Source organism: Cervus elaphus, chromosome 4 (genome assembly GCF_910594005.1).
Source record: "Cervus elaphus chromosome 4, mCerEla1.1, whole genome shotgun sequence".
NCBI classification, from domain to species: Eukaryota; Metazoa; Chordata; class Mammalia; order Artiodactyla; family Cervidae; genus Cervus; species Cervus elaphus.
The window spans coordinates 58693796-58711824 of record NC_057818.1 but is presented as its reverse complement, the minus strand read 5'-3'; the positions used below and the strand labels follow the sequence as shown (position 1 = coordinate 58711824).

The 18029-nt window shown below is 41.7% G+C and overlaps 2 protein-coding genes and 2 pseudogenes across 3 annotated transcripts in view; 2 read left to right on the top strand and 2 right to left on the bottom strand.

The window, feature by feature from the left end:
- The window catches only part of LOC122692444 (thymosin beta-4-like), a 567005-nt gene that overhangs the window by 51680 nt on the left and 497296 nt on the right, over positions 1–18029 (bottom strand). The window lies entirely within an intron of this gene.
- LOC122692415 (zinc finger protein 345-like) overlaps positions 1–18029 on the top strand; it is a 564572-nt gene that overhangs the window by 92540 nt on the left and 454003 nt on the right. The window lies entirely within an intron of this gene.
- The window catches only part of LOC122691426, an 84365-nt pseudogene that overhangs the window by 23534 nt on the left and 42802 nt on the right, over positions 1–18029 (bottom strand).
- Positions 13340–14292, top strand: LOC122692435 (annotated as a pseudogene). Its single transcript, XR_006340651.1, has one exon. The product of XR_006340651.1 is annotated as a bax inhibitor 1-like (transcript).

Here is an 18029-nt window from a genome sequence, read left to right as displayed (position 1 = left end):
ACAAGTGAAAAGATGATGAAATCACTACACTGCTTAACCCATGCAGAAAAACATACGCCAAATCAATTAAAGATCTAAATGGAGGGATGGATACTATAAAGCTTTTGAGGAAAATATACAGAACATGCTTTGATATAAATTGCAGCCAGTTCTTTTTGGATTCATTCTTAGAATAATAAAATAAACTAAACAAATGGGACCTCATCAACCTTAAAAGCATTTGAGCAGCAATGTAAACCATAAATGAAAGAAAAAGACAATCCTCAGAATGGGTGAAAAAAAAGTGTTTGCAAATGGAGATACAAGGAATTCATCTCCAAAACATGCAAACACTCCATGCAGCTCAATTTAAGAAGAAAGAGAAAAGAAAAATGGGCCAAAGATCTAAATGGGCATTTCTCCAAAGAAGGCATCCAGAGAAGGCATCTAGGTGGCCATAAAGTACGTGAAAAGATGCTCAGCGTCCCTAATCATTAGAAAAATGCAAATCAGAAGTTCAGTGAGGTATCACTTCTCACCAGTCAACATGGCCCCCTCAAAAATTCGACAATAAATGCTGGAGGGGGTGTGGAGAGAAGGGAACCCTCCTTCCCTGTGGGTAGAAATGTAAATCAGTGCATCCACTCTGGAGGGGCTTTCAGACACTCCACAACAAAGTACCACGTGACCCAGCCATCCCACGCCTGGGCATGGATCCTGGGAAAACCAAAATTTCAAAACATACTGCACACCAACCATCATGGCATCACTGGATACAATCACCAAGATACAAAAGAAACCTAAGTGTAGAAGACAGATGAATGGTTAAAGAAGATGGGGTTCAGATACTGTGGCATTACCCAGCCAAAAAAGATGAAAGAATGCCACTTCCAGTCACAGGAAAGAACTAGAGATGTCACACTAGGTGAAGTAATTGAGACAAAGTATCACATGTTATCACTTCTAGGTGGAATCCAAACATGGAAACAAATGAACTTCTTTACAAAACAATAACAGCTTCATACACTTAGTAAAGAAACTTATGGTTACCAAAAATGAAAGGCGGGGTACAGGGAGAAATATATGTTGAGAATAACATATACACACTGGAAATAATCCATAAGGACCCACTGTAGATCACAAGGAACCCTACTTTGACTCTATAAATAACCTATATGAGAAAAAGAACCCAAAAAGAACACATATACATCTATATATAAATGAATAATGTTGCTTTACACATTAAAAAAAACACAACAATGCAAGTCATCTATATACTCAAGTTCAAAATAAACATTAAAAAGAACAGCAGAGAAAGAAAGACAAAAGAACTGCTGGCTCTGTTCCCCTCAGGCCTTGGGGACCTGGGCTGGGTCACATCCCTCGGGCCTGAGCAGGCTGGGTCCCCAGGCGGGACTGTCCTGGGGCTGAGGGCGCTGGGGAGGATATGCCAGCCAATGAGCCCCCCACCCCGATGGACATGGGCTTCCTGTTCCCCTCTGCATGAGTCCACAGTCTCCAGATCCAGGGGACCCTCCTGCAGCAGAACTAAATCTAGTGCCCCCAAAGGATGGTGGGTTCTCTGGGCTGGAAGAGCTTTGCAAAGTCCCCTGGGCCCCGTGTCACCTGGTGGCGGGGTTCCCACCTCCAGCCTCCTTCCTTAGGGTCACCCCACTGAGAGGACAGCTCTCTCTGCAGAGCGGTGTTGCAATCATTGGGATCGCCTGGGGGATGAAGCGTAAGGGGGAAGAAGTAAGGAGACACAAGCCTTAGGGCTTCCCGGGTGGCGCTAGCGGTAAAGAATCCACCAGCCAATGCAGGAAACATAAGAGAAGCGGGTTCAACCCCTGGGTCGGGAAGATCCCAACAAGTAATTCATCTGCAAAACAAGCAAACAGCACATGCAGCTCAATAAAAAAGAAAAAAAAGAAAACACAACAGAAATGGACCAAAGATCTAAATGGATGTTTTTTTCAAAGAAAGTATCCAGGTGGCCAAAAGGCACATGAAAAGGTGCTCAGCATCACTAATGACTGGAGAAATGCAAATCAAAACGATGATGAGGTATGAGCTAAAATCACTGAGATTGGCTATCCTCCAAAAGATCTACAAAGATTAAACTCTGCTCAGAGCCTGGGGAAAAGGAATCCTTCTACCCTGGAGGCAGGGTGGGTGCGGCCAAGAAGAAAAACATGGAGATTCCTTAAAACGCTAAACAGGGAGTTACTAACACCCTGGAAGCCAACTCCTTGCCTTAGATCCGGAAAAAATAAAAAATTTAAATGATATGTGCGTGTACCCTTATTTTTAGGACAGCACTATTGACTATATTGAAGACAGTATCAAACAAAATGTCCATCAATAGAGAAATGAAAGTAACTCGTCCATCTAGACAGTGGAATACATTCAACCAGCAATAGAAAGAGAAAGTGGCATTGGCAAAAGCGTGCATGGGCTGCGGGGACATAAGGAAAAAACACCTGTCCTCAACTTGTGCCCTTGGGTGGGTCCGCGGAAAAGAAGAAAACCGGGCAGGTTGTCAATAGGCCAGTCTTGAGAGGTCGGTTTTAATCACAGTTTTCTTTTTTAAAAAAAATCACATGGAAACCTTTCAACATGAAGTAATTTTAGAGAAATTCAAATCAAAATTACAACTAAATATGAGCTAACCCCAGCCAGAATGGCTTGTGTCAAAAACTCTACAAACAGTAAATGGTGGAGAGGTTTCGGAGGAAAAGAAATTCTCCCACAATGATGCTGGCAATGTCAGCTGTTAACAGCCAGAGCAGAGGACAACGCGGAGGTTCCTTAAGTGAAAAGTGAATGAAACTACGTCTCTCCCTAACCTCATGCAGAAAAGAAACTCCAAATCTATTAAAGAACTAAATGGAGCGATGGATACTCTAAACTTCTTGTGGAAAATATAGGCAAAACAGGTTTTGAAGTAAATCACAGCAAGTTCTTGGTTTTGCTCTTAGAATAACAAAAAAACCCCCGAAAGACAAAAAACCTCAACAAAAGTAACCTCATTAACCTCACAAGCTTTCGCACAGCAAGGATCAACCTAAGTGAAAGAAAAAGATAACATTTAAATTGGGGGAAATGGTTACAATCGATTTTAAAAACGACTTGCTGCTGCTGCTAAGTCGCTTCTGTCGTGTTCGACTCTGTGCGACCCCACAGACGGCAGCCCACCAGGCTCCTCTGTCCCTGGGATTCTCCAGGCAAGAACACTGGAGTGGATTGCCATTTCCTTCTCCGTAAAAACAAGGTATTCATCTCCAAAAACATGCAAACAGTTCATTCAGCTCAATATCAAAAGACAATCAATAGAAATACAGGCCAAAGATCTAAATAGACCTGTGTCTTCAGATGGCATCCAGATGGCCATAGAATATATGAAAGATGCTCAGCATCACTGTTAGAGAAACGCCCATCAAAACTGCAACGTGGCATCAACGCACAGCCCTCAGAATGGCCATCTTCCAAAAGATCTACAAAGATTAAATGATGCGGAAGGAGAGGCAAACAGGAAATCTTCCTACACTGTGGGCGGGGATGTAAATGGGTGGGGGCATCAATGAAAGAAAGCAGTATGAAGATGCCTGAAACACACTAATCCTAGTTATTGCACAATCGGGCAAGCCCACCCATTGCCTTAGGTCCGGAGAAAACCATAATTTAAAACGATACTTGCAACCCTATTTTCAAGGCGGCAATATTGACAATATTTAATAGAGAGCTTCCCCAGTGGCTCAGCTGGTAAAGAATCTGCCTGCAATGCGGGAGACCTGGATTCGATCCCTGGGTTGGGGAGATCCCCTGGAGGAGGGCGTGGCAACCCCCTCCGGTATTCTTGCCTGGAGAATCCCCCAAAACAGCAGAGCCTGGCGGGCTACAGGCCATGGGGTCGCAGAGAGTCAGACACGACTGAGCGACTAAGCCCAGCACAATAAAGAGCGTCAGTCGAAATGTCCATCAATAGAGAAATAAAGTCACTGACCCATCTACACACGGGAATCACTCAGCTGTCAAAAAAAAGCGAAAAAATATCATTGTCAGCAGCATGGACGGACCGAGATTTATCATACTCAGTGAAGTCGGTCAGGAAGGGAAAGAAATACATCACTTACAGGTGGAATCTATAAATTCATACGAATGAAAGAATTCATTAAGAGAAACAGACTCTCAGACTTAGAAAACCAACATGATTATTTAAAAAAACAAAACAAAACAGAGAGGCAGACACTAAGAGGTTGGGATTAACACGTACCTACAACGTATTATCAGATAATCCAAAAGGACCTCCTGAATAACACAGAGATGTCTACCAAACACCCTGAAAGAACCGACCTGGGACAAACCAGAAAAAGAATAGATACAGTTCTCTGTGTAACTGAATCAAGTTCCTGCAAACCCGAAACAAACACAACAACGGAAATCCACTCTACTCCAAGAGAAAATAAATATTAATTTAGCCAACAAAACAAAGCCGCGGGACATGAAGGTGTGCTGCCGCCTTGTGGCCGCTTTTGGTAACAACAGCGGGGAAACTGCAGGCGGCCCTTAACATTCACAGGACCGAGCGGCTGCAGGAAGGGACGCCTCTCCCCGACTGACGTCCTCGCTGGGTTGGGGGGAAAATTCAGAACACGGCCAATGATCACAGGGCCGATCTCAAAAGACCAGCTTTACTCACACTGTTTTTAAAAATATCGCATGAAAAGCTTTCAGCTTCGTGAAATATTACAGAACTGTAAATTAAAAAAAAAAATACAAGGAGATATCAGGTCAAACGGTCAGAACGGCCTTTGCCAAAAAAGCCTTAAAAGCGATAACGGCTGGAGAGGTTGTGGAGAAAAGGGCGCCTCCTACGCTGAGGCTGGGACTGGAAGTTGTTAACAGCCACGATCGAGGACGGGGTGGAGGGTCCTTCAACTTGTGAAAACTGAAGGAATTTACACCTCTCCCTAACTGCTTACAGATGAAGGAACTTCAAATCGACTAAAGAGTTTTATATGTAGGGACGATTCCTCTAAATCTCTTGAGGAAAATATATGCAGAACACACATTGACATAAATCACAGCAAGTTCTTTTTGGATCTACACTCAGAATTGTTTTAAAACAAAAAAAAATTTTTTTTTTTCCAGTGGGTTTTGTCATACATTGATATGAATCAGCCATGGATTTACATGTATTCCCAATCCCGATCCCCCCTCCCATCTCCCTCTCCACCCGATTCCTCTGGGTCTTCCCAGTGCACCAGGCCCGAGCACTTGTCTCATGCATCCCACCTGGGCTGGTGATCTGTTTCACCATAGAGAGTATACATGCTGTTCTTTTGAAATATCCCACCCTCACATTCTCCCACAAAGTTCAAAAGTCTGTTCTGTATTTCTGTGTCTCTTTTTCTGTTTTGCGTATAGGGTTATCGTTATCACCTTTCTAAATTCCATATATATGTGTTAGTATGCTGTAATGTTCTTTATCTTTCTGGCTTACTTCACTCTGTTTAATGGGCTCCAGCTTCATCCATCTCATTAGGACTGGTTCAAATGAATTCTTTTTAATGGCTGAGTAATATTCCATGGTGTATATGTACCACAGCTTCCTTATCCATTCATCTGCTGATGGGCATCTAGGTTGCTTCCACGTCCTGGCTATTATAAACAGTGCTGTGATGAACATTGGGGTGCACGTGTCTCTTTCAGATCTGGTTTCCTCAGTGTGTATGCCCAGAAGTGGGATTGCTGGGTCATATGGCAGTTCTATTTCCAGTTTTTTAAGGAATCTCCACACTGTTTTCCATAGCGGCTGTACTAGTTTGCATTCCCACCAACAGTGTAAGAGGGTTCCCTTTTCCCCACACCCTCTCCAGCATTTATTGCTTGTAGACTTTTGGATAGCAGCCATCCTGACTGGCATGTAATGGTACCTCATTGTGGTTTTGATTTGCATTTCTCTAATAATGAGTGATGTTGAGCATCTTTTCATGTGTTTGTTAGCCATCTGTATGTCTTCTTTGGAGAAATGTCTGTTTAGTTCTTTGGCCCATTTTTTAATTGGGTCATTTATTTTTCTGGAATTGAGCTGCAGGAGTTGCTTGTATATTTTTGAGATTAATCCTTTTTCTGTTGCTTCATTTGCTATTATTTTCTCCCAATCTGAGGGCTGTCTTTTCACCTTGCTTATAGTTTCCTTTGTAGTGCAAAAGCTTTTAAGTTTCATTAGGTCCCATTTGTTTAGTTTTGCTTTTATTTCCAATATTCTGGGAGGTGGGTCATAGAGGATCTTGCTGTGATTTATGTCGGAGAGTGTTTTGCTTATGTTCTCCTCTAGGAGTTTTATAGTTTCTGGTCTTACATTTAGATCTTTAATCCATTTTGAGTTTATTTTTGTGTATGGTGTTAGAAAGTGTTCTAGTTTCATTCTTTTACAAGTGGTTGACCAGTTTTCCCAGCACCACTTGTTAAAGAGGTTGTCTTTTTTCCATTGTATATCTTTGCCTCCTTTGTCAAAGATAAGGTGTCCATAGGTTCGTGGATTTATCTCTGGGATTTCTATTCTGTTCCATTGATCTATATTTCTGTCTTTGTGCCAGTACCATACTGTCTTGATGACTGTGGCTTTGTAGTAGATTTTTGGTAGAATTCAGCTGTGAAGCCATCTGGTCCTGGGCTTTTGTTTGCTGGAAGATTTTTGATGACAGTTTCGATTTCCTTGCTTGTGATGGGTCTGTTAAGATCTTCTATTTCTTCCTGGTTCAGTTTTGGAAAGTTATACTTTCCTAAGAATTTGTCCATTTCATCCAAGTTGTCCATTTTATTGGCATAGAGCTGCTGGTAGTAGTCTCTTATGATCCTTTGTATTTCAGTGTTGTCTGTTGTGATCTCTCCATTTTCATTTCTAATTTTGTTAATTTGGTTTTTCTCTCTTTGTTTCTTAATGAGTCTTGCTAATGGTTTGTCAATTTTGTTTATTTTTTCAAAAAACCAGCTTTTAGCTTTGTTGATTTTTGCTATGGTCTCTTTAGTTTCTTTTGCATTTATTTCTGCCCTGATTTTTAAGATTTCTTTCCTTCTGCTAACTCTGGGGTTCTTCATTTCTTCCTTCTCTAATTGCTTTAGGTGTAGAGTTAGGTTATTTATTTGGTTTTTTTCTTGTTTCTTGATGTAAGCCTGTAATGCTATGAACCTTCCCCTTAGCACTGCTTTTACAGTGTCCCATAGGTTTTGGGTTGTTGTGTTTTCATTTTCATTCATTTCTATACATATTTTGATTTCTTTTTTGATTTCTTCTATGATTTGTTGGTTATTCAGAAGCGTGTTATTTAGCCTCCAGGTGTTTGAAGTTTTAACAATTTTTTTCCTGTAATTGAGATCTAATCTTACTGCACTGTGGTCAGAAAAGATGACTGGAATGATTTCAATTTTTTTGAATTTTCCAAGACCAGATTTATGGCCCAGGATGTGATCTATTCTGGAGAATGTTCCGTGTGCACTTGAGAAAAAGGTGAAGTTGATTGTTTTGGGGTGAAATGTCCTATAGATATCAATTAGGTCTAGCTGGTCCATTGTGTCATTTAAGGTTTGTGTTTCCTTGTTAATTTTCTGTTTAGTTGATCTATCCATAGTTGTGAGTGGGGTATTAAAGTCTCCCACTATTATTGTGTTACTATTAATTTCCTCTTTCATACTTGTTAGCGTTTGCCGTACATATTGCGGTGCTCCTATGTTGGGTGCATATATATTTATAATTGTTATATCTTCTTCTTGGATTGATCCTTTGATCATTATGTAGTGTCCTTCTTTGTCTCTTTTCACATCCTTTATTTGAAAGTCTATTTTATCTGATATGAGTATTGCGACTCCTGCTTTCTTTTGGTCTCCGTTTGCATGAAATATTTTTTTCCAGCCCTTCACTTTTAGTCTGTATGTGTCTCTTGTTTTGAGGTGGGTCTCTTGTAGACAGCATATATAGGGGTCTTGTTTTTGTATCCATTCAGCCAATCTTTGTCTTTTGGTTGGGGCATTCAACCCATTTACATTTAGGGTAATTATTGATAGGTGTGGTCCCGTTGCCATTTACTTTGTTGTTTTGGGTTCACGTTTATAAAACCTTTCTGTATTTCCTGTCTAGAGAAGATCCTTTAGCATTTGTTGAAGAGCTGGTTTGGTGGTGCTGAATTCTCTCAGCTTTTGCTTATCTGTAAAGCTTTTGAATTCTCCTTCATATCTGAATGAGATCCTTGCTGGATACAGTAATCTAGGTTGTAGGTTATTCTCTTTCATTACTTTCAGTACGTCCTGCCATTCCCTTCTGGCCTGGAGGGTTTCTATTGATAGATCAGCTGTTATCCTTATGGGAATCCCTTTGTGTGTTATTTGTTGTTTTTCCCTTGCTGCTTTTAATATTTGTTCTTTGTGTTTGATCTTTGTTAATTTGATTAATATGTGTCTTGGGGTGTTTCGCCTTGGGTTTATCCTGTTTGGGACTCTCTGGGTTTCTTGGATTTGGGTGGCTATTTCCTTCCCCATTTTAGGGAAGTTTTCAGCTATTATCTCCTCGAGTATTTTCTCATGGCCTTTCTTTTTGTCTTCTTCTTCTGGAACTCCTATGATTCGAATGTTGGGGTGTTTCACAGTGTCCCAGAGGTCCCTGAGGTTGTCCTCATTTCTTTTGATCCTTTTTTCTTTTTTCCTCTCTGCTTCATTTATTTCCACCATTTTATCTTCTACCTCACTTATCCTATTTTCTGCCTCCGTTATTCTACTCTTGGTTCCCTCCAAAGTGTTTTTGATCTCATTCATTGCATTATTCATTTTTAATTGACTCTTTTTTATTTCTTCTAGGTCTTTATTAAACAGTTCTTGAATCTTTTCAATCTTTGTTTCCAGGCTATTTATCTGTAACTCCATTTTGTTTTCAAGATTTTGGATCATTTTTATTATCATTATTCTAAATTCTTTTTCAGGTAGATTCCCTATCTCCTCCTCTTTTGTTTGACTTGGTGGGCATTTTTCATGTTCCTTTACCTGTTGGGTATTTCTTTGCCTTTTCATCTTGTTTAGATTGCTGTATCTGGAGTGGGCTTTCTGTATTCTGGAGGTCTGTGGTTCCTTTTTATTGTGGAGGATTAACCCAGTGGGTGGGGTTAGACGATTGGCTTGTCAAGGTTTCCTGGTTAGGGGAGCTTGCGTCAGTGTTCTGGTGCGTGGAACTTGATTTCTTCTCTTTGGAGAGCAATGGAGTGCCCAGTAATGAGTTTTGAGATGGGTCTATGTGTTAGGTGTGTCCTTGGGCAGCCTGTATGTTGATGTTCAGGGCTATGTTCCTGCGTTGCTGGAGAATTTGCGTGGTATGTCTTGCTCTAAAACTTATTGGCTCTTGGGTGGTGGTTGGTTTCAGTGTAGGTATGGAGGCTTTTGGACGGTCACTTATTACTTAAAGTTCCATGTAGTCAGGAGTTTTCTGGTGTTCTCAGGTTTTGGGCTTAAGTCTCCTGCCTCTGGATTTCAGTTTTATTCTTCCTGTAGTCTCAGGACTTCTCCAACTATACAGCCCTGATAAGAAAACTTCTAGGTTAATGGCTAAAAGATTCTCCCCCGTTAGGGACACCCAGAGAGGTTCACAGAGTTACATGAAGAAGAGGAGAGGGAGGAGGGAGATAGAGATGAACAGGAGGAGAAAAAGGGGGACTCAAGTGGAGAGAGACAGATCTACGCAGCTGTCTGTTCCCAGAGTGTTCTCCGTAGCCCAGTCACCTACAAGGATTCACAGAATTGGATTGGGAAGAGAAGGGGAAAGGAGGAAATAGAGGTGTTTTGAGGTAGAAGACAGAGAGTCAAGATTGGGAGAGAATAATCTTCGGTTTAAAAATAGGGCTTCTCTTCTTCTTTTTTTTTTTTTTTTGTAAGTGTATTGAAAATGAAAATTAAGGAGTAGTAGAGGAGTACTAGAGGACTTTAAAAGAAATAAGAGAAAAAGAAAAATAGAAAATAGAAGAGAAAAAGGAAAGAAAAAAAATAAAGAAAGAAAAAAAAAATTTTTTTTCCCCCCTAATTAAAAAATCGTAAAAGTCTGTGGAAATGAAAGTTAAGGAGTAATGGGGGAGTAATAGGGGATTTTAAAGGAAAATAAAAGAGAAGAAAGAAAAAAGAAAAAAAATAAAAAAAGAAAAAAATAAAAAAAAAGAGAAAAAAGTAAAATTATATCTAGGAGTTTCTCTGGAGCTGTTGCGGTCAGTGTGGGTTCGGCTCAGTTTCAGATAGTTCCTCGTTCCAGCTTACGCTTCTCGATACCTACAGGCCACTCCGGTGTAGTCGGTGTTTCCTAGAGGGATTTTAATCTGTTGCACCAGTCCCTTCTGAAGCGGTTCCCTTTGTTTATTTGGCTTCTGTTTGCCGGTCTCTTCAGAGCCTCATTTCCGCCCTGACACAGGCGGGCGGAGGTGGACTCTTATTCAGGTAGCTAGTTCCTGCTCTGCGGGGCAGGGAGGGGCTGGCGCTGCAGGGAGGGGCTGGCTAACCCTAACCCTAATTGGATCTACACTCAGAATTGTTTTTAAAAAATTGTTTAAAATTGTTTTAAATTGTTTTAAAAAAATTGTTCAAAATAAAACTAAATTTTAAAAAAGTCACCTCATTAACCTAAAAAGGTTTTGCACAGGAAGGGCAATCCTAGAGGAAAGAAAAAGACAACCCTCAGAATGGGAAAATAAGTGTTTGCAACCGAAGTTAGAAACAAGGAATTCATCTCCAAAGATGCAAACTGCTGACACAGCTCAAGATAAAAACAAACAAACAAACAAACAAAAACCCCAGTCAACCCAGCAGGAAAACAGGCAAAGACCTAAACGGACGTTTTTCCAAAGAAGGCATCCAGATGGCAATAGAGTGCATGGAAAGATGCTCAGGATCACTCTTACAGAAATGTCAACTGAAACCTCAACGAGGTATCAGCTCACCCCCTCAGACAGCCATCCCCCCAAAGACCTACAGGTTAAATGCTGCGGAGGGCGAGGGGAACAGGGACTCCTCCTGCACTGTGGGCGGGGAGGGAAATGCGGGGGGGGGGGGGGGGGGGCGGCCTCAAAAGAAAACAGTATGGCGATTCCTTAGAACACTACATGAAGACTTAACACATGATCCGGCAAGCCCACTCCCGGTCTTAGATTGGGAGAAAATCAAAACTGAAAATGATGGTTGCACCCCTATTTTCAGGGCAGCGTTACTGACAATCTCCAAGACAGAACATAAATGAAATTGTCCACCAATAGAGAAATAACGAGGAACTTGCCCATCAAAACTCAACCATCGAAACGAATGAAAACAAGTCAGCTTAGGAGCATGGATTGACCGAGAGATTTACCAAACTGAGTGAAGCCGGTCAGAGAGGGAAAGCGAAGGATCACATACACAGAGAATCTATAAATTCCTCAAGTGAACTAATTCATAAACTGAGACAGACTCAGAGACATAGAAACACGAGTTTACGATTTTTTTTTTAAAGTTTGGGGAAGGGAAACATTAAGAGATGGGGGTTTACAGATACACACTACTTATTTTCAGATAGATAATCGAAATGGACCTACTGAATAGCACAGGAAGTCTACTGAACACACTCAAAGAACCTAAATGGGAAAAGACCCCGAAAAATAATAGAATAGATGTACCTCTGTGTATAACTGAATCAAGTTCCTGTCAACCTAAAACAAACACAACAGAAATCAACTCTACTTCAATAGAAAATAAAAGTTAACCATAATAAATGAATAGATAATTGTGACGCATGAGGAAATGCTGCCGCCTTGTGGCCGCTTTTGGTACAGCAACGGAAAATCCTGGGCTGACGGCACTTCACATTCACCAGACTCAGGGGCTGGAAGGAAGAAACTCCTGCCTGAAGAAACGTCCTAGGTGCGTCGGGGAAAAAGAGGCAAGCCAGGGCAAAAGATCACGAGGCCGATCCAAAGCTCAGTTTTACTCACACTGTTATTAAAAATGTCACATGAAAAGTTTTCAATTTTGTGAAATGTTACAGAAATGTAAATCAAAGCTGCAAATCAAAAGTGTAAAAGGAGAAACGGAAAGATATACCCATTTGGATGCAGAGTTCCAAAGAATAGCAAGGAGAGATAAGAAAGCCTTCCTCAGTTATCAGTGCAAAGAAATAGAGGAAAACAATTGAATGGGAAAGACTAGAAATCGCTTCAAGGAAATTAGAGATACCAAAAGAATATTTCATGCAGAAATGGGCACAATAAAGGACAGAAATGGTATGGATCTAACAGATGCAGAAGATATTAAGAGGAGGTGGCAAGAATATACAGAAGAACTATACAAGAAAGATCTTAATGACCAAGATAAGCACGATGGTGTGATCACTCACCTAGAGCCAGACGTCCTGGAATGCAAAGTTAAGTGGGCCTTAAGAAGCATCACTATGAACAAACTAGTGGAGGTGATGGAATTCCAGCTGAGCTATTTCAAATCCTAAAAGATGATGCTGTTAAAGTCCTGCACTCAATATGCAGGGAAATTTGGAAAACTCAGCAGTGGCCACAGGACTGGAAAAGGTCAGTTTTCATTCCAATCTGAAAGAAAGGCAATGTCAAAGAATGCTCAGACCACCACACAATTGCACTCATCTCACACTGGGCTTCCCTGGTGGCTCAGAGGTTAAAGTGTCTGCCCGCAATGCGGGAGACCTGGGTTCGACCCCTGGGTAGGGAAGATCCTCTGGAGAAGGAAATGGCAACCCACTCCAGTATTCTTGCCTGGAGAATCCCATGGACGGAGGAGCCTCGTAGGCTACAGTCCACGGGGTCACAAAGAGTTGTACACAACTGAGCGACTTCACTTTCACTTTCTTTCACACACCAATAAAGTCACAGAGAATCCTCCTACATTGTGGGTGGGAATGTAATTGAGTGGGTGCAGCCACAAGGAAAAGAGTGTGGAAATTCCTTAAAACACTAAATATAGACATACCACACGATCTGGCAAGCCCACCCTTTGCCTTAGACCCAGAGAAAATCATGATTTAAAATGATAGCTGCACCTCTATTTTCAGGGCAGCACTACTGACAATATCTAAGACAGAGCATCAACCAAAGTTCCATCTATAGAGAAATGAAGAGTCTTGTGTCCATCTAAACGCTGGAATACACTCCAAAAGAATGAATGAATGACATTTTCAGGAGCATGGATGAACTGAGAACTTATCATACTCAGTGAAGTCAGAGATGAAAGAAGAAGTATCACTTAGGGGGGCATCTATAAATTTATACAAATTAACTATAAACAGAAACAGACTCACAGACTTAGAAATGCAACTTACCGAAGCACATCCGGTCTTAGTAGAGCCGTGTGGGCTCCTGAGAGGCGGGTTAGAAGAGCAGAGGCTGTGTCCCACAGACAGTAGCATCATGGATATATTTAATCGGAAGATCAACTTTGATGCACTCTTTAAATTTTCCCACATAACCCCCTCGACACAGCAGCACCTGAAGAAGGTTTATGCCAGTTTTGCCCTCTGTATGTTTGTGGCGGCTGCGGGGGCCTATGTCCATGTGGTCACCCATTTCACTCAGGCTGGCCTGCTGTCTGCCTTGGGCTCTTTGGGGTTGATGATTTGGCTGATGGCAACACCTCACAGCCATGAAACTGAGCAAAAAAGACTGGGACTTCTGGCTGGATCTGCTTTCCTTACAGGAGTTGCCTGGGCCCTGCTCTGGCCTTGTGCATCGCCATCAACCCCAGCATCCTTCCCGCTGCCTCCATGGGCACAGCAATGATATTCACCTGCTTTACCCTGAGTGCACTCTATGCCAGGCGCCGTAGCTACCTCTTTCTAGGAGGTATCTTGATGTCGGCCATGAGCCTGATGCCCTTGTCTTCCCTGGGGAACCTTTTCTTCGGATCTGTTTGGCTTTTCCAGGCAAACCTGTATTTGGGGCTGGTGGTCATGTGTGGCTTTGTCCTTTTTGATACTCAACTCACTATTGAAAAGGCTGAAAATGGAGATAAAGATTATATCTGGCACTGCGTTGACCTCTTCCTAGATTTCGTAACTCTCTTCAGAAAGCTCATGATGATCCTGGCTATGAGTGAGAAGGATAAGAAGAAGAAGAAGTGAAGCAGCCATTCAGCCTTCCCCAGTTTGACTTCCTCTCCCTCAGCCCCTCATTTCCTCTTTGCACACATTACAGGTGGCGTGTTCTGTGATAATGAAAAGCATCAGAAAAGCTTTTGTACTTTGTGGTTTTCTCTATTTTGAATTTTTTGATCCAAAAAACTGATTAGAATATAGTCTGGAGTTTGGCTTCGTTAAAAAAAAAAAAAAAAGAAAGAAAGAAATTTAAAAAAAAGAAATAAATAAAAAAAAAAAAAGAAGAAATCCAACTTATGACTTTTTAAAAAAATGTAGTGGCAGGGAGACATTTAGAGGTTGCAATTAACAAAAACACACTACTTTTTTTTTTTTTTTTTTTTAACACACTACTTTTTATCATATAGATAATGCCAGTGGACCTACCACATAGCACAGGGAAGTCGCTGGATACACTGGAAGAACCTATATGGGAAAAGACCCCAAAAAAGAACAGAGGAGATATACATCTGTGTATAACCGAATCACGTTCTTGTAAACTTAAAACAAACACAACAGAAATCAACTCTACTCCAATAGAAAATAAAAATTAACCAAAAAATAAAAAAAGAGAAAGAGAGATATCAAGGGAACACCTCATGCAAAGATGGGCACAATAAAGGACAGAAACAGTATGGACCTAACAGAAGCAGAAGATAATGAGGAGAAGTGGCGAGGATACAGAGATGAACTATACTGGGCTTCCCCTGTGGCTCAGCGGGTAAAGAATCCTCCTGCAATGTGGGAGACCTAGGTTCGAACCCTGGGTTGGGAAGGTTCCCTGGAGAAGGAAAGGCTACCCACTCCAGTATTCTGGCCTCGAGAATTCGACAGACTGTATAGTCCACGGGGTCACAAAGAGTTGGACATGACTATTAAGGAGAGGTGGTGAAAATACACAGATGAACTAAACTAAAAAGATCTTGTCACATCAGATAAGAGGATGGTGTGATCACTCACCTAGAGTCAGAAATCCTGGAGTGAGAAGTCAAGTGGGTCTCAGGAAGCATCACTATAAACAGAGCTATTGGAGATGACGGAATTCCAGCCGAGCTATTTCAAATCCTAAAAGATGATGCTGTGACAGTGCTGCACGCAGTATGCCAGCAAATTTGGAAAACACAGCAGTGGCCACAGGTCGGGAAAGATCAGCTTTCACTCCAATCCCAAAGAAGATCAGTGCCAAAGAATGTTCAAACTTCTGCACAATGGCACTCATTTTACTTGCCAGCAAGGTAATGCTCAAAATCCTTCAAGCTAGGCTGCAACAGTATGTGAACTGAGAATGTCCAGATGTACAAGCTGGATTTAGAAAAGGCAGATGAGTCAGAGATGAAATTGCCAACATCCGTTGGATCACAGAAAAAGAAAGAGAATTCCAGAAAACATCTACTTCTGCTTCATTGATTATGCTAAAGGCTTTGTGTGGATCACAACAAACTGTGGAAAATTCTGAAAGAGATGGGAATACCAGACCACCTGCTCTGCTTCCTGAGAAACTGGTATGCAGGTCAAGAAGAAACAGTTAGAACTGAACATGGAACAATGAACTGGTTCCAAATTGGGGAAGGAGTACATCAAGGCTGTATATTGTCACCTGCTTATTTAACTTATATGCGGATAACATTATGCAAAATGCTGGGTTGGATGAGGCTCAAGCTGGAATCAAGATTGCCAGGAAAAATATCAATAACCTCAGATATGCAGATGACACCACCCTTATGGCGGAAAGCAAAGAGGAACTAAGGAGCCTCTCAATGAAAGTGAAAGAGGAGAGTGAAAAAGCTGGCTTAATACTCAAAATTCAAAAAACTAAGATCATGGCATCCAGTCCCATCTCTTCATGACAAAGAAAAGGGGAAACAATGGTAACAGTGAGAGACTTTATTTCCTTGGACTCCAAAATCACTGAAGGGGTGACTGTAGCCATGAAATTAAAAGATGCTTGCTCCTTGGAAGAAAAGCTGTGACAAACCTAGTCAGAATGTTAAAAAGCAGAGACATCACTTTGCCAACAAAGGTCTGTCTAGTCAAAGCTATGGTTTTTCGAGTAGTCATGTGTGGATGTGAGATTTGGACCATAAAGAAGGCTGAACGCTGGAGAACTGATGCTTTTAAACTGTGCTGTTGGAGAAGACTCTTGGGAGTCCCTCAAACAGCCAGGAGATCAAACCAGTCCATCCTAAAGGTAATCAGTGCTGAATATTCATTGGAAGGACTGATGCTGAAGCTGAAACTCCAGTACTTTGGCCACCTGATGCTAAGAGCCAACTCATTGGAAAAGACCCTGATGCTGGGAAAGATTGAGGGCAGGAGGAGAAGCGGGCGACAGAGGATGAGATGGTTAGTGGGCATCATCAACTCAATGGACATGAGTTTGAGCAAGCTCTGGGAGTTGGTGATGGACAGGGAGGCCTGACGTGCTGCAGTCCATGGGGTCACAAAGAGTCGGACACGACTGAGCGACTGAACAACATTGCGGTCTCGTGAGAGAGGAAGGCATTGTAGAATGTGTAAAGAGTCTAGAATGTAACTTCTCTAAAAGCTTTATAGAAAGCACCTTTACTGTAGTAGGCAATAGTTAAAACCCAGATCCTGAGATCTCCATCAGAATAACACTCAGCCAAAAATAAGAGTGGACCTCTGTCTTTATGAGGAGGGCAGCGTGACTTTATACCAGTAAAGTTAGAGAGTGACCACTAGTCTAGAGCGAAGGAGGCAGAGAACTCAAGAAAGAAGAACGTTAGAATCAAGTGAATCATCATGGAGCTTTTTGTCTGTACTCACAAACTCCCATTTATTCCTCAATAGCAGAGATCGTGGGATGCAGGAGCCTCCAGGAGACATTCTACAAGTGAAGGACCCCAAACCCTGAGGGTAGATAAGGGATTCTGGGAGGAAGCTATCCTCACCCAAGCAGGCCAGGTTCCAGTAGTTCTGTAACATCACATCCCTGGACAATTTCCACTGACCGAGGTCCAGGCATTCCCGCTCCTCTTGAAAGGTTGTTGCTGAACCACAGAAGATGCCAGGATTCTTGGCCTCCGAAGAAGAATTCTATCTGGGGCCAGAGATGAGGCTTGATCACTCAGAGCTTTTGTGTAATAGAGTTTTATTAAAGTATAAAAGAGGTAGAGAAAGCGTCTGAAATAGACATCAGAAGGGGGCAGAAAGAGTGCCCACTCGCTGGTGTTGGCAAGGAAGTTATATACCTTTTAATTAGTCATCACAATGAATCAAAAGAATGTCTGGAGGTTGTAAAGGTCTTACTAGACCCACTCCCATAATTTACATTTTAAGATAACAGGATTAGCCAGAAGGTTTTTCAGGAAAGAGAAACTGTCCTCAAGCAGGATACAGTGTTGTTGTATAATCCCTAGTACAGTTTAAACTGAGTTATGTAATTGATGAAGACTAAGGAATGTAGACAAAAAAGTTTGTCCTTTCCTCTTCCTTGAGAATTCCAGACCCCTCTCTCCTTGGGGACCCTCGGACTTCTTATCAACGTGCCTGGGAACTGACTCTCTCTTTTTGTTTTCTTTCTTTTTTTTTTTTTGGAACTGACTCTCTCACTCTTGAGTGAAGTCTATGGCCAGACCCTGGAATGTCAGCCGTCCCAGAAATACAAAGTACATATGCCATGTGACTGTGGGAAGACTTCCTTATGTGACCCAAGATGAAAACAGCAAGTTCAGAGAACTAGTTTTTCAATGAGAAGAGTGTCTGATGTTATACAATAATATACTTTTTTATATAGCAATATGCGCTACCATATTTCTAACCTGAAGAAAACAGGATGACATATGATCCACAAAGCCGCTTTGACTTCCCTACTGGCTCAGACCGTAAAGAATCTGTCCACAATGCAGGTGACCTGGATTTGATCCCTGGGTTGGGA